This window comes from Vulpes vulpes, chromosome 12, assembly GCF_048418805.1.
Source record: "Vulpes vulpes isolate BD-2025 chromosome 12, VulVul3, whole genome shotgun sequence".
NCBI classification, from domain to species: domain Eukaryota; kingdom Metazoa; phylum Chordata; class Mammalia; order Carnivora; family Canidae; genus Vulpes; species Vulpes vulpes.
In genome coordinates this window covers 95,834,141-95,850,606 of record NC_132791.1, presented here as the reverse complement: position 1 = coordinate 95,850,606, position 16,466 = coordinate 95,834,141, and the positions used below count along the sequence as shown (strand labels likewise).

Genomic DNA, 16,466 nt, shown 5'->3' with positions numbered 1-16,466 from the left:
TTCTAGCTAATAACAGTGTTATGTTATGTTCTTTGGACTTCTAGAAGAAAGCTCCTAAATACTAATAGGAACATAAAAAAGCAATCAGGTATTTCAGAACAGAAGATTTGTACCCTTTTGAGGTTGTTTTCCCTGTTGTGGCTCTGCAGCCTGTCCTTTGGAAGGGGCCCAGCCGTAGCCCAGCCATACCGGGGTTAATACTGTCCTGATCTGTTAACTCTTCTTGGCACTCACGAGAAGGAAGAACGATCAAATGTCAGTGTTGTGTGGTCCTGAGCCTCATGGCACACACTTTCTTGAGGGTACAGACAGTGCTTAACAGTTCTCTTCTTCCAACCATTTTCCACTTCATTTTTAGACACTGCCAAAGACATCTGACAAAACTTTCTTGGTTCTCATGCTAGTTGAATGAACTACACACTTTTACCCCAATTTTACCAGAAACGCAACCCTGAGGCTTAGAGAACTTAAATATGTGTCCTGGTTCACTTGGCAGATTTGATATTTCAACTGTTTGTTTCCAAAATGTTTGTATTTTTCAGATTATATCATGTCATATTGAATTGGTGGTATAAGAGCAGTCTTAAGAAACTAGCAAATAATTTACATTGATTCTTATTTTTCTGTTGGCATCCCTATAGTGTTTTATTTAGCTCTGTGTGAGCCCTCATTTTCAAGCTCTAGTTGTCCCATAGTTGGGTTATTGGGCTTTGTGTTTGGTTCTGTGCTTGAAAAAGTATGATTAGTATGTAAATGCTTAAATACATATGATTGTAATGAATGATCGTTACTTCACATACTAAATGTATTCAATGATTGCTACTTGATCAATAATTTGAGAGAACTTGTGCTTTGGTTTTGTATTTTGCTAGAATCTCTCTGAACCTGTTTTTTCAACTGTAATACCAGGGTTTTTTTTTTTTTTTTTTTTTTTTTCCTCTTAGAAACGTTGTACTGCAGGTTCTGCAATTTTAGGATGAAGAATATGAATTTTAAAAGATTCATGGTCCTGTCAGTTAACTCAATCAGGTAGGACAGTGATTTCCAGTCTGTGTGCTAGAAAACAGTGGGAGCCACAGAGAGAAGAGCTTATGAGTCCCTATGTTTCTAATGTGCTCTCCTCTCAATTTTCAGACATATGCACATAGTATAGTGGTTGGAAAAATACGCAGTGATAAAAAGCTACTGTGACTTATTAATGCTTTTAAGTAATTTTGAATTATACAGTGGATGTTAAAAGTGTATGTTGCTGAGAGAGTAGATCTTGAAAGTTCTCAGCAGGGAAATGTTTTTCTGTAACTATGACGATGGGTGTTAACTAGCTAGACTTATTATGGTGATCGTTTTGTAATATCGAATCATTATGTTGTACACCTGAAACTAATATGTCAATTTTACCTCAGTAAAAAAATAAAAGTACTATAACCCAGCCTGTTGTTATCATTAAAGGAATTAATACATACAAAACATTTAAAATAGTGCTAGATTCATAGAAAATGCTGTAGAAGGTTATCTGCTATTATTACTGATTTTTTTTTGGGTGGAGAGCCTGGCGTGATTAGGCTCTCTGAAGTATAGATTTTCCTTAGGAACTAACCATCTTTTATCATTGGATACCCGTTCATTCATTTAACATCAATCTCAAAAAAAAAATATGTCTGATCTTGTGGAGATTAGATGATTTTTCAAAGTTAAAATTTATTCTTAGACTGAAATTGGTTGGGATCCCCTGATCATGCTGTAATAAAGCCAGAATGTTTCTGCTGTGTTAACCATTATGTTTCCGCCTCCTGCGTGGCTACAGAGCACATTCCCAAGCTGTGCATGTGGCAGAAACATGCCATCTCATCACTCAGAGGACATTTCCTTGTCTTAGGCCAGGCCAATCTTGACTTCCACTACTGTTTTGTAAATACAAGCAATCAGTTACTTCCACTTATTTTACCTCTAATTGCTCTTTAATTTGGTCTGGGTGCCGGACAATATATAATAGCAGTAAATGTGAAAATAACTTATTAGACTGTGCTTTGCATAGCATTCAATAAATATTTGCCAGTTGATTGGTCAGTGATTCAATGGAGTTTTTGTTTTTTTTTTTATTAGAGCTGCGGTTTCATCATTTACTCCTGTCCTTTGGTTTTCTTCTTTCTCTTCAAAATTGGATTTCTTTCTTGCTGCAGGATTCTTGTGTTTGAAGCTAAGTAATGTGAATTTAAAAATGTGGATGGCGCTATTCTGAGGACTAGGTTTCTCCCTCACCTTGCTGGGTCCTGGTTCCCTGAAGGGACTAACTACTCTTGTACTACTTACTGTGTGGTGGGTGTTGGGCTGGCTGTTGCATGGGCTGCCTTATCTAGTACTCATCACAATCCTCTAGAACGAGGAAACATAAATAGCAAGTGGCCCGGCTGGGATTCACAGTTAAACACATTTTATTGACCAAACTGCCTCCATACTCTCAGTTTTAAGTGTTTCTCTAACTCTGTTCTTACCTTCCAGCTTATTCCTTTTGCTACTAGGGCTGCTTAATTCTTTATTCCCACCAGCACTTGGAAGTCTACTGGACTTTCTACCTTTTATTGTGCCACATCTGTCTCATATCTTTACTTCTTTCCTCCTTACCCAACCTAGACTTCTTGTTCACTGCTTTTTTTTTTTTTTAATATCTAATTTATTTATTCATGAGAGACACAAAGAGAGGCAGCGACACAGGCAGAGGGAGAAGCAGGCTCCATGCAGGGAGTCTGATGTGGGACTCCATCCCAGGACCCCGGGGTCACACTGAATTCCTGAAGGCAGACGCTTAACTGCTGAGCCACCCAGGCCTCCCGTTCACTGCTTTTTGATATATCTGATTGGGTCTGCTTCAGACTAGTGTAGTTCTCAGTCCTAATGATTTCCCTAGTCTGCTTTGTTGATGTGCTTTCATTAGTGGAATTGACATACCGTGTAAGGGAGAAACAAGGTGAGCATCTGTACACCTGGCTTCCCACTGGGTATTTCTGCCTGTGATTTAGTGCTACTGCGTCTGTAACCAATATGTTGAACTGGCATGACCTATGGGATGGATGTAGGTCAAACATGTGTCTGCCCCTCTCCCCGCCCCTTGCCTCCAGGCTTCTTTGAGACTGTGTTCAGTGGGCTAATCTTCCCGTGCTTCTGGATGTAAACTTACTTCTTCCCTCACCCATTCCTTCTGCAAAGGAACCTGTGATAGGAAAGGGTGGTGCTGTGTGTGTATGGCTTTTTCTTCGTGCATTAGGTATCCTTTTCCCCTGAGCTGGTAACTTCACTAGGCTCTTATTGTTGATCATTGCATTGTAATTTTTCCTGGAGCATGGTCTGCTCTTGATTCTAGGATAGAGCTTGATTCTAGGATTCTGAGTTTCATGTCTTTAAATGTTTTCTTTTCTTTTTTCTTTTTCTTCCTCAGAAGCATCAATAATGTGAAGTAGATCTTTTGTCTTAACGTGTCTAGTGTTTTCTTTCCGGTCATTTTTGTATTATTCATTTGCTTCCTTTTGTACGGCTTCTCAGACCGGGCCTCCCTGTGCCTGACAGGGTTTTTATTCGTGTTTCACATTTTGTTGCATCTAATATGACACTCATTTTGTAGGAGTTTCATTTTTCTCCACTATTTCTTGAGCTGTACCAACTCCCTTTTTATCTTCTGTTGTTATATAACCTTTTTTTGATCTTTTGTATGTATTTTTTTGACCCTCCCTAAGACTATATTTTATCTTTTTATCTTTTTTAGTTTATCTCTAATTCCTTTGATTTTGGAAAACAATTTGAACACTTTGTTTTTTTGAGTAATTTTCTTTGGTGGACTTTTTTGTTTTATATTTTTAATTTTGTTTTCATTCATTAGTTTCTATGGAGTGTCTCTGATTTGTCTTCTTTTCTGATAATTACTTATCTCTGGATCAAGGGAGTTTCTCTCTGCCAAAGGACAGCCACTGTGAAGCTTCAATTGAGGGTTGGTTTTTTCCTTGTTTGAGGGCACTTCAGTTTTGGATGTCCTGGACAGTGTGATTTGTGTTAGAAGCTCTGTATTTTGTAAAGTGGTGACTGCTAGTTTCCCTTCATCTTAACCCCACCTCACTTTGGCAGTGACTCCTCAGGTATGTTATAGATGTTAAAGACGGTGTGTTGGTGTGCCTTCTTCAGCTCCACTTCCCCCTGAGTTCCAGGATCATGTTTATAACACATAGATATCTCATTTTATTGCTCCTCTAATTATATTCCGTAATTCCTAATTCCTTACCTCCTCAGAATGTGGCCTGGAACTCCCTTTCTCCTATTCATTACTACTCCATCCTTTGCTCCCCACACTCCTCATCCTGAGCTACCAGCTCTTTTAGGATCTTCATACTCTTACACCTCTGGTCCTTTGCACTTGTGGTTTTTCCACTTTGTAGAAATTTGCTATTAAGATCACTGGTCTGCTGGTTGATGTTTAATAAATGATATTTATGGGAGGAGTGCCTGTCGTAGTGTTTGTCTGTGACCAGTATATTTATACCCAATTTCAGGCCACCGTCAAAAAGCCACTGATTGTAGAATTGAGAAGAGATGTGCTGTCTCTGATGGTGTTAGCTGTCAACCACTGAACATTCATTCTTTGTGAAATTTTTTCTGCTCCAGAAAAGAGCATCTTTTCTGCTCTTCCTCCAGGTAACAGTTAAGTCACCTCCTCCACTGTCCTTGAGTTTTGGTTGGGAAACTATATCTCTCACTCTGGTTTTGTGGTGGTCTGTGAGCTCCTTGAGGGGTATGACCGTTCTTAGTTACAGTACCAGATATTCAGTAAACCTTAAAATAGCCAAATTAGTGTGTCAGTGATACTGGTTGTAATGTTCCAGATGGGAGAATATAGATGGATCTTTATAGACCTATTGTCTCTAACGAAAAGAGTAAATCCTTGATGTTTGTGTATTATTTTCTTATATGCTTCTATTTCTCATGCTTTTTATTTTGGTAATGATAATTGTACAAATGGTCTGTTAGTTGCTGGATTTAACAGGTGTATAAATCAAATGGAAAACTGGATGAGATTTTTTTTCCCCTGTTAATTACATTTATTTGTAAATTGATGTTTATATGTTATTTTCTTATATACCTCCTTTTCTCATACTTCTTATTTTGGTCATGATAATAATTGTACAAAACTGTCTAGAAGTTGCTAGATTTAACAGGTTTATAAATCAAGCGGAAAACTGGCTGAAATTTTTTTTCCCTGTCAGTCAGTTACAGTTGTTTGTAAATGGATTATACATCTTAGCTTTCCTATCATTTAGTTGTAAAAGTGTTTGATCCACATTTCCTGTATCAGTCTCCTAATTTAACATAATTTGTTTGCTGCTTAATAATCATTAAGTTCCCTTTGCGACCTGGTCAGATGATGACAACCCCAGAATTTTAAAGGATATGATACTCAAAATATCTCAGCTCATGATACATGAAAGAATAAGGAATAAGCCCCTGCTGTTATTGTTCTATTTAACTTCAATATATTTTCATTAGTTTTAAGGTTTCGACATAGGAAATGTAGCATAGGACATTAAGCCAGTATTCAGCAGAAATATTCTGTATCTCCATCTGTACCTTATCCTCTTCTCTGTCTAGGTTCCCTGTCAGCCAAGGGGAACCCACCATCCCAAGATACCTTTCTGGCATTATTTGATTTGCTTGTCTGTGAATTTTGGCTCTCTGGGCTTAAGAGTTTGACTCATGAAGAAGAAATACTTCAGAGGCATAATATATGAGAAATTTCATGACCAGGGATCAAAACTTCAAGAGGGTAAGGGAAATAAAACCTGATTTACTGAACATCCACTTTTTGCTATGCCCTTTACCTACATTTGCACTTTTAGTTTTTATGAGAACTCTTGACTCCAATGGCATTATTCCTATCTAGTAGATAAATAAATTAAACCTTACAGAGTGTGTGATTTACTGCAGCGTTGAAGCTAAAATTTGAACCTAAGGCCATAGGACACTAAAGCCACAGGGGTCTATTTATTCTAGGGTTTGGATTCCTTCTTTGCCCTTCACTTAAGTATTCTGTTCTTCTTTGGGAGTTGTGCTGAATAGTTGAACTGTTCTTTGCTCTGACATTCAGATCCATCAATTCTGTCTTTTTCATAATTAGGCATCACTGCCAGTTTTGTATAACAAGTAAGCTATGATTCTTCTCCACAAGTTGGCCATGAGACATCTTTGTTACTGGCTTTAGGAAAATATGGAGGTTGTACTATGGCTGTGAAACTTTGAGAAATAATTTATTGAATGTGTCTTATGTGTGAAGAGATGAGCTACAGGATGCCTCTCTTCTTTATTGCCAGAGGCCCATTTGGATTACTTAGAGGTTGACACAACACTCATTTTTGAATACCTGCTGTACTACTTGTTTTACTGTAATTCATAGTAATATGGGTAGGACCCTGATGAGATGGAATGAGTGCCAGCTTACATCTGGGAAAACAGGTTGAAAGAATCTCCTCAGTGGGCTAGAGCTTTACAGCTAGCCAGCGGTAGGATGGAAATTTGAACTCTTGCCTGCCTGTGTATGAGCTCAAGCTCTTTGCTCTCACATGAGCTGCCTCCCCCTCATACTTCTTTCTCAGAGAGGGACCAGGATTTGAGTCATCTAAGCAAGCTCAGAGGTCAGATCCGTCTTCATCTGAACTTGTTCCCCTTTGGTTGCTCCCAGATCACATTAGCTGACAGATGGATAATCTTTTGTTTTCATTAAGCCACTGATTCTCTGGCCTCATATTACACATCTGAGAACCTTTAAAAATTACTAGTATTCTAGTTCCACTCATATCAAGTCCAGCATAAACCCTTGGCATGGGGCCCAGTAATAATATAGTTAAAAAGTGTCAGGGGTTTCTTAATGTGCCACCAGGATGGAGGACCGCTGTCATCAGGCCCCAGCCAGACAGCTGTCTGAAAGCAGATGGCATCCATCCATATTTATTCTACTCATGCAGGTGTGGCATTGCCCTTTCTTAGCAGCATTGTGGTGGGGAAAGCCCTGAATATGGTAGGGTGATGTAAATACATCCTCACTCCCAGTGCTCCAGGAATAGCTCACATGACTATGGGCTAGGTGAAAGTTTCCTTTGGGAAGCCCCTTTTCTAAGAGGGAGAGCCTAGTTTTAAGAGAAAATAAATCCTGTACTTGAATTTTTCCTCCCTCAAGCAGTTTTTAGAATTGATCCTGTCCATAATCTTGAAATACGTGACAGTTAACATTACACCAAGACTTCTTGCTACCCCATTTAACCAGTCTTCTTGTGACATATGTGCCTTATTCTTTCAAACCCTAAGAGCAAATCAATAAAGTAAAATCTAGTTTTGCATATACAAAGGCCTGAATTTATATCTTATCAGCCTGCCGTGGAGCTGGTCTTAGCAAAACTTTCTGTAGAAGATGTGAGAGATGGGAAGATAATTTCAGGAGTCTTCTGAAAATGGCCAATATTGCTTCTTCCTTTTTGGCAAAATAGTATTTTTATTAAATACCATTTTGACTGATCTCAGTAATTAATTAAAAATGAAATTTACATATGAAGAGGTATTTGTAATAAAAATGATTTTTATGGGGAAATCTAGATAATTTTTAAAATGATTATCTAAAGATGCTTATTAGCCTTCTCAGGGCTGTATGCTAATTGAAATTCTGATGACACAAATCGTCTTTTGGAACTAAGGCAAAAAGAAATATCTGAGTTAGATGTTAGGTATATTGTGAAATCCTAGGGTGAGTTAAAAAACCCTTGACAATTTGAGAACCAGTTTGAGAACTCTTGGCCTTCGCGGTTGTGGGATTTGTGAACTGTCAGTCTGGAGCAGTGGCTCTTGGTCTTGGCTGCACATTATAAACCCTAGGAGCTTATGAAAGTATTAATGTCAGGGCTCTTCCCCCAGCAATCAAATAAAAATCTCATGATGGTGCCTTGACACAGATCTTTTTTAGCAGCTTTCCAGGTAATTCTAGTGTTTAATCAAGACTGAGAACCACTGACCCTTAGTGCTGCCACCAATATGTGTGACTGATGAAGACACAGTCCTTGCCCACTACTGATATTGGAATTTTGCAAAGCTGGCCTTCTGAAATGTTTGAAGGCAAAGACTTTTTATTTTTTTGTTTCCTAGCACCTTGTCTAAAGGCACAGCAAATATTTGCAAATTAGTTTTATTTTTTTGAAAGTATTCCAGATTTCAAGCTATTCTCTGGATCAAACTGATTTTTTCCCCCAGATAAGCACAGTCCTATGTGACAAATATTAAAATGAAGACACCCTCCACCTCATACACACAACTGAAAAAAAAAAAAAACAACCCAAAACAAAACCCAAAAACAAAATCAGGAGATTTTAAGAGATTTAAAGCAGGGAGGTCATGAAGGCCTCGTGTAGTGGGAGTGAATGGTTGGTGGAGCAGGAGTTATTCCTTTCCGATCAAGAGGAGAAGTCTGTCCAGAAAGTCCCCAAGACGTCGGGAGCACCCTGAAGAGGAGTTCTCTGATCTAGCTCTTCCTGTCTCTGTAATAGGCAACACAGGAACAAATCTGTGTCATTGTTAGGTTTTCAAATAAGACCTGTGCTTCTCAGATGCAGGCCCAGTATACTCCTGAGTCAACTTTAGAACATGGTGGAGGAATGAAAGAGCATTTATCCTCTTGTGATATTTAAGCCTTATACATACAGAAGCTATTCTGTAATTAACTTCACCTTTTTGTTATTTATTGATTAGATGGTGGCTGCAAAGCAGGATACATGCACAGGTAGTGGATTTAGTTAATGGTACTCAAAGGTTTTTGCATTTGTAGACAAAGGCTTGTTCACAGTATTTTCTTTAGATTAATTGGTATCTGTCATATGTAGATATTTGACTTTTTTCCAAAAGACTTAACTAAAACATTAAATAAAATTGCAGTTAGAATTGCAGAGTGGTTGCACTCAGGAAGTTTTAGAATGACTGTACTTTTCAGTTACATTTTTTTTGTCTTTTAAAAATTATTTACTTTTGAAATGTAATTAATACACAGTGTGATTAATTTTATCAGTTATACAATATAATGATTTAACAATTCTGTAGGTTACTCAGTGCTCGCCAATTACATTTTTGAGAAGGAAATTAGATATGGATTTCAAATGGGCAGTTATACTTTTTTTTTTTAAGCTACAACAGAAATCTTATTAACGAGAAAGGTACAAACTGGAAAGCATAGAAAATGTGATAAAGCTTCTTAAAATTAAGGAATGATAACTTCCAAATGCCTTCTATGTTTGTACTTAAAGACAGAGTATTTTTCAAGTAATCCCTATAGTGTATAAAAGGTTCTGGCCATAGGGAAGCTAAACTTTGTTTCTATGTGGTAGCATATTATCAGAAATACTGTGTTTAGAAGTGAATATATATATTTAAGATATGAAAGATATGGATGGACTTTTTAATTGAATCTATCACAATTTATTCATAATATGAAAGAACATTGGTGTTTTTTCCTTGCTCAGCATTATTTAAATATTTCTTTCAATAAAATCCCAGCATCACATTGTCAGTTCTTACCCCTAGACCCCCATTTTAAGGAATATCCTTGTGCCCAGATATCCCATTGTGGATATCTCCATATAATAAGTGAGGGAAGTTTTGAACAGGGTAGGTACTTGTGGCTTGGTATTTTTATATCCTGCTTGTTTGGATAGAACCCTGATCTTTTAAAGTGATTTTTCCTTAAAGTTATACTTTATCTGTAATTAATCCAAATTATAATTTAAAATAAAGCTGCTACCAGTTGCTGACATTTTCCAGCTCTTACAGTATGATCCTGAAATGGGTCAAGTATGAACACAGCCCTGGAAGGTGAGCATTTGGTGGTGCTCTGCCCCAGCTGATGATCGGGTTACTTTTTCCTGTTTGATTTCTTCAATCCAAAATGGAACCAAAATAATCTGTTCTCTCCTTACCTCTAGGGACATTTTGTAAAGATTAGGAATGTAGTCTCATTATTTTGCGCCATAAACTGAATGTTTGTGCCCTTCTCTCCCCAATTCACAGGTTGAAATCCTAACTCCCAATATGATGGTATTTGGAGGTGGTACCTTTGGGGCGAGGTGATTTGGTCATGAGGGTGGAGCCCTCATGATTGGGTTTGGTGCCTAATAAAAGAGTCCCCAGAGAGCTCTGCCCCTTCTGTCTGTCTTGTGAGGACACAGTGGAAAGATGGCTGTCTGAACCAGGAAGCAGGCTCTCATGTGGTGCCAAATCCACCAACACCTTGACATTGGACTTCCTAGCCTCTAGACCTGTGGTAAATAAGTAAATAAGTGTGTGTTGTTCCTAAGCCACCAGACCTTTGGTATTTTGCAGTAGCAGCTCAAACTAAGAATATGCTGCTTTGGCTTTCTGTTTAAAAACAAACAAACAAACAAACAAACAAAAAGATGTGTAAGGAGGGCTTGGTATCATTGCCATGAGTAAACCAGGTCTGGCAAAAGCACAGGTTTTAGATTTTTGTTGTTCCTTTAAAAAAATTTTTTTTGATAAATTCACATGGTTTTGTAACATCTGAAGCTTATGCTTTCTTCAAGATACAGTAAAATGAAGTGTTTTTACAAGGTCTTTTACTAAAAACAATAATGGCACACTTTATTTGAAGGAAGCTTAATTTTAATTACTGAAATGTGTTTGGGCAGAAATGTCGCTATGCAATGAATGTTTTGACATGTGTGGATTCAAAATATGTTCCTTAGCTTGATCTTCTGTAACTATTCAACCTCACTGGGTTTTTTCAGTTTAGTTAGCATTGGGCTTTTTTCTTCATTAAGGCTAAAAAATCAAAATCTGATGTCAGCAGCATAATTTCCATATTTGACTCTTAATTAATTTGGTGTGAGGATGCAGCAGCCTCCTTTTTTTTTTTTTTTTTTTTCCAGTGCCAAGCACTTCAGCTCTTTCCAGCAATGGAGATTCTAATTTTCTCTCCATGAAAGAAATGGGACAGGAAGGAAATTGGCTCGTTTGGCTCCCCTTAAGTATAGAGGGAGATGGATTGTGTCTTCCAGCCTTGCATGCAGCAGAGGACAGTGGCTTCAGCGCTAGTTCATGGCCCTCCTGCCTCAGCTCTGCTCGGAGGTCTTGGGTGTGTAGTGGTGAAGAAGTTTGAGAAGACAGTGGGGATGACAAAGTGTGTAAATGGAATGAGTTGCCAGGCAGATGTGTTCTAGGCACTCCAGCTGTAGAGGCGTTGAGGGGTTCACTGTATGGAGTCCCCCTCAGTCCTGTCTTTTGAAAGGTGGGGTGTTTTCAGCACCCTACCTGAGAGCTGTCGGTGGGGCAGTGACAATGCTGGGTGTCCACTGCATGGCAAGCCACTGTGACTCCTGGGAAGAGGATTGTCTCCCCCCCCCCCCCCCATTAGCTTTCAGCCCCAGCTGCTGGACTTTACTGCTCCAGGTCTGTGTGGGTTGTGTGCCCTTGGTGGAACAATGACCGCCTACCCTCCAATGGAAGCTGCTGCCCTTGTGATGACAATATCTTGGTTACCCATGTGAATAGTGGCGTGGGAGAACACAGCTAGTTAAAATTCACTGTAACTCAGAGACCTCGGTTAAGCCCGTTTTCTCTCTGCTAAGAAGTAACAAAATTAATTGCTCTTTCTTTTCCTGCCCACTCAGAAGTTGGTGCTTCCAGAAATGAGATGACAAAAAGGCAGGTGATTTAGAGGGAGAGGGAGAGCTGCCTAGGATAATGTATGGACCGTTGTCTAACTTCCCCATTGGAATAGATTTGGGTGTCAGTTAAATGCTTTGCTTAGTGTTTCAAGTTTAATGAGACAGCTGCAGAATGTACTGAAATCAGTTTCCAGAACATGCTAAGCCCTTCCCACCTGAACACTTTGGTTCTTCAGTTCCTTCTATTTGGAAACTGTTTCTTTTTGAATGGCTTATCTTACTAGTCTTGGCTTAAACATCATTTCCTCAGACAGGACTTCCCTGGCTGCTCTTCTTTATTTAAAGATAAGGTCTCTACTTCTCTACTTTTTAGGTTTTATTTATCTCCTACTTAAACGATTAGTTTCATTCATGGCCATGCCTAATAACCAGCACAGTGCCAGTCCCATAGTAGGAACTCAGCAGCAAACATATGTTGAATGAATGAATGAAAATTCTGTGATTGCTTCAGAAAAAGGCATTTAGTATCTAGAACTCTCTTCAGTAGACTTTGTGATATTAGTGTTTTTGTCTGTGCTGTGGAGTATGGCAGCTATCATCTGCTTGTAGCACTTGAAATGTGGCTAGTACAGCTGAGGAACTAAATTTCAAACTTTAATTAATTTAAAATTAGGTAGCCACAGGTGATCAGTGGTTACTGTTAACACAGATAAAGAGGTTGTGCTTTGATCAGCCTGCAACATTTATTTATTAATTTTTAAAGATTTTATTTTTAAGAGCATGCAGCATCCACAGGCGTTCAGGAGCCAGCATGGTAGGGGGAGGAGGGGCGGTGGAGCAGAGGGATAAAGAGAAGCCTAATTCCCCGCTGAGCAGGGTGCCCTGTAAGGGGCTGATCCCAGGACTCTGGGATCATGACCTGAGCCTAAGACAGATGCTTAACCGACTGAGCCATCTAGGCGCCCCTAGCCTTCAACATTTAAAAATATTAATATTTAATACTGTCGCACTAAACAGGTAATTTCTGAGGCTGAAAAGGCTTTCTTTTTTTTTTTGTTTTTTTTTTGTTTTTTTTTGAAAAGGCTTTCTAAAAGCAATAACATGTGCATGGTTCGTTTAACAAAACATAATAGGGGTGTTTTATGATTTACTTGAGATGTAGAAGATCTTATGTCCTGAGGGACAGTCTGTGAGTTAGTGTTAACATTATATTTTTCTTCTATTAGTTTTTATTATTTTAATTGCATTATTTTAATTGGCTGGAGCCTTCCTGGGCTTTAGTATGAGAGAGGACTCATCAGGGAATAAGGGTTGGGTTTCTTTGCATTCAAGCCTGCTATAGGTTCCTGTGCTTGGCATCCGTTGTCAGCAGCTATTTACTACAAAACAGCTGCCTAGTGACTGCACATCATGGATCTGTCTGGGAGGTTAAAGCTTTTCTAAATCTTTTTTTTTTTTTTTTAAGGTTTTATTTATTTATTCATAAGAGACACAGAGAGTGAGGCAGAGACACAGGCAGAAGGAGAAGCAGGCTCCATGTAGGGAGACGGATGTGGGACTTGATCCCTGGTCTCCAGGATCGGGCCCTGAGCTGAAGGCAGCGAGCGCTAAGCCACTGAGCCACCCAGGCTGCCCAATTAAAGCTTTTCAAATGAAGAATAGGAAAATTAGCGGATTAAATTTAAGTAATAAATTTGCACTTTCCAAGTGAAGGCAGGATTAAAAAAATAATTATTAGAATAAACTTTATGATTAATGTATTTGAAGCATCAGACTTAAACTCCTGATCAGTAAACTGTAAACTGCTGATGTTTTGTTTATATTGTCTTTTTAAATAAAGTACAGTCGACATACAATATTGTATTAGTTTTGGGTGTGTAGCATAGTGATTCAGCATTTTATACAGTATGAATTGATCACAGTATATCTAGCTACCATCTGTCAGCATACAAAATTGTTACATATTATTAACTATATTTCCCATACTGTGCATTGTATCCTTGTGCCTGACTTATTTTACAACTGGAAGGGATCCCTGGGTGGCGCAGCGGTTTGGCGCCTGCCTTTGGCCCAGGGCGCGATCCTGGAGACCCGGGATCGAATCCCACGTTGGGCTCCCGGTGCTGCATGGAGCCTGCTTCTCCCTCTGCCTATGTCTCTGCCCCTCTCTCTCTCTCTCTCTCTCTGTGTGTGTGTGTGACTATCATAAATAAATAAAAATTAAAAAAAAAAAAAAAGAAGCCCCTTGCTTTAAAAAAAAAAAAAAACAACTGGAAGTTTGTACCTTTCAGTTTGCCTCCTTTGCCCATTCCCCACCATATTGTTCTGTTTCTATGAGTCTATTTCTATTTAGCTTTGCTTGTTCTTTTGTTTAGATTCTACGTGTAAGTGAAATTATATGGTATTTGCCTTTGACTTATTTCATTATTTTTTATGGCTAAAATTTCATAAACGACATCTTCTTTTTCCAATCATTTATCAAGGGACCTTATCCATTCACTATTGACAGACACTTGCTTCCATAACTTGGTTATTATAAATAATGCTGCAGTGAACATAGGGGTCCATATATCTTTTCGAATTAGAGTTTTTATTTTCTTTGGGTAAATATCCAGAAATGAAATTTCTAGATTGTGTTGTGGTTCTACTTTTAAGTTTTCTTGGATCCTCCATACTGTTTTCCATAGTGGCTGCACCATTTTGCTTTCCCACCAGTAGTGCATGAGAGAGATTTTTCTTCACATCCTCATCAATATTTGTTATTTCTTATCTTTTTTGTTATTTGCCATTCTGAGAGGTGTCAGGTGATTTTTTTTCACTGTGATTTTGATTCGCATTTCCCTAACGATTAGTGATAATTGAGCATCTTTTCATGTTTGTTGGCCTTCTAAAGCCATATCTCAGGAACTTTAAATATGCAAAAGTCCAGGAGTCTCTGAAGTACCTCTCTAACAGAGGTATGTCTTCTTTGGAGGAATGTCTCTTCAGGCCCTCTCTCCATTTGGATTTATTTATTTATTTTTTGATACTGAGTTGTGTGAGTTCTTTGTAAATTTTAGATATTAATCCTTCATCAGAATATCATTTACAAATATCTTCTAATCAGTAGGTTACCTTTTCATTTTGTTGATGGTTTCTTCCTTCACTATGCAAAAGCTTTTTAGTGTGATGTAGTCCAGCAATTTATCTTTGTTTGTGTTGTCTTTGAGGAGATAGATCCAAAATGTATTGATCTGATGTTCAAGAGCTTACTGCCTATGTTTTCTTCTAGATTTTTACGGTTTCTGGTCTTACATTTAAGCCTTTAATCCATTTGGACTTTATTTTTTATGTATGGTGTAAGAAAGTGTCCAGAATAATTCTTTTGCGTGGAGCTGTGCTGTTTTCCCATCACCACTTACCAATGAGATTGTCTTTTCCCCGTTGTATATTATTACTTGCTTTGTCATAGATTAATTAGACCCTATGGGTTTATTTCTGGACTATTCTGTTCTATTGGTCTGTGTGTGTCAAAACCATACTGTTTTGATTATTAGAGTTTTGTAGTACAGTTCAAAATCAAGGAGTGTGATGCCTCCAGCTTTGCTTGTCTTTCTCAAGATTGTTTTGGTTTTGGGGTCTTTTGTAGTTTTTTTTTTTAAAGATTTTATTTACTCATGAGAGACACAGAGAGAGCCAGAGACATAGGCAGAGGGAGAAGCAGGCTCCCTGCAGGGAACCTGATACTGGACTTGATCCCAGGATCCTGGAATCATGACCTGAGCCAAAGGTAGATACTCAACTGCTGGGCCACCCAGGTGCCCCTCTTTCATAGTTTTCTTATAAATTTTAGGATTCTTTGTTCTAGTTTGGTGAAAAATGCTGTTGACATTTTGATAAGGATTGCATTAAATCTGTAGATTGCTTTGGGTAATATGGACTTTTTAACAACATTAATTCTTCCAGTTCATGAGCATGGTATATCTTCCATTTATTTGTGTTTCCTTCAATTTCTTTCATCAGTATTTTACAGTTTTCATAGTACAGGTCTTTCACCTACTTGTTTAAATGTATTCCTATTCTTTTTGGTACAGTTGTAAATGGGATTATTTTTTAAATTTCTCTTTCATTATTAGTGTATAGTGGTGTAACAGATTTTTGTATATTAATTTTATATCCTGCAACTAGAAAAATTCATTATTCTAACAGTTTTTTGGTGGAGTCCTTAGGGATTTTTATATATAAAAATATATAAATGGGACCCCAGTGGGACCCCAGTCCCACATTGGGGTCCCTGCCCTGTGGTCCCCTGTGTCAGGTTGTTTACAAATAGTGACAGTTTTACTTTTTCTTTTCTGATTTAGATGGCTTTTATTTATTGTTTATTTATTTATTTTTAAGATTTATTTATTCATGAGAGAGAGAGAGAGGAAGAGACACAGGCAAAGGGAGAAGCAGGCTTCTCGCAGTGAACCCGATGCAGGACTTGATCCTGGATCCGGGGATCACACCCTGAGCTGAAGGCAGACGCTAACTGCTGAGCCATCCAGGCATCCCTATGTGGCTTTTATATCTTCTGTTTTTTGTCTGATTGCTGTGGTTAGGACTTCCAATACTATATTGAATGAAAGTGGTGAGAATGGGCATCCTTGTTTTGTTCCTGACTTTAGAGGAAAAGTTTTAAGCTTTTTGATATTGAGTATATTAGCTATGAGTTTGTCATATATAGTCTTTATTATATTGAGGTATGTTCCCTCTCTGCTCACTCTGTTGAGAGTTTTTTCTTCATAAATGGAC

At 38.2% G+C, this 16,466-nt stretch overlaps 1 protein-coding gene across 22 annotated transcripts in view; it reads left to right on the top strand.

The window, feature by feature from the left end:
• FARS2 (phenylalanyl-tRNA synthetase 2, mitochondrial) overlaps window positions 1-16,466 on the top strand; it is a 584,196-nt gene that overhangs the window by 12,560 nt on the left and 555,170 nt on the right. For 3 of the 22 annotated variants that reach the window (XM_072729193.1, XM_072729195.1, XM_072729200.1), the window contains exon 2: window positions 4,536-4,677. The exons of 16 other annotated variants lie outside the window; for them this stretch is intronic. The gene's annotated coding sequence lies outside the window, so the exon portion shown is untranslated. Of the gene's footprint in view, window positions 1-944; window positions 1,030-4,535; window positions 4,678-5,628; window positions 5,804-16,466 lie in introns of all 22 variants that reach the window. 3 more of the 22 variants (XM_072729199.1, XM_072729198.1, XM_072729202.1) reach the window with 2 other exon arrangements.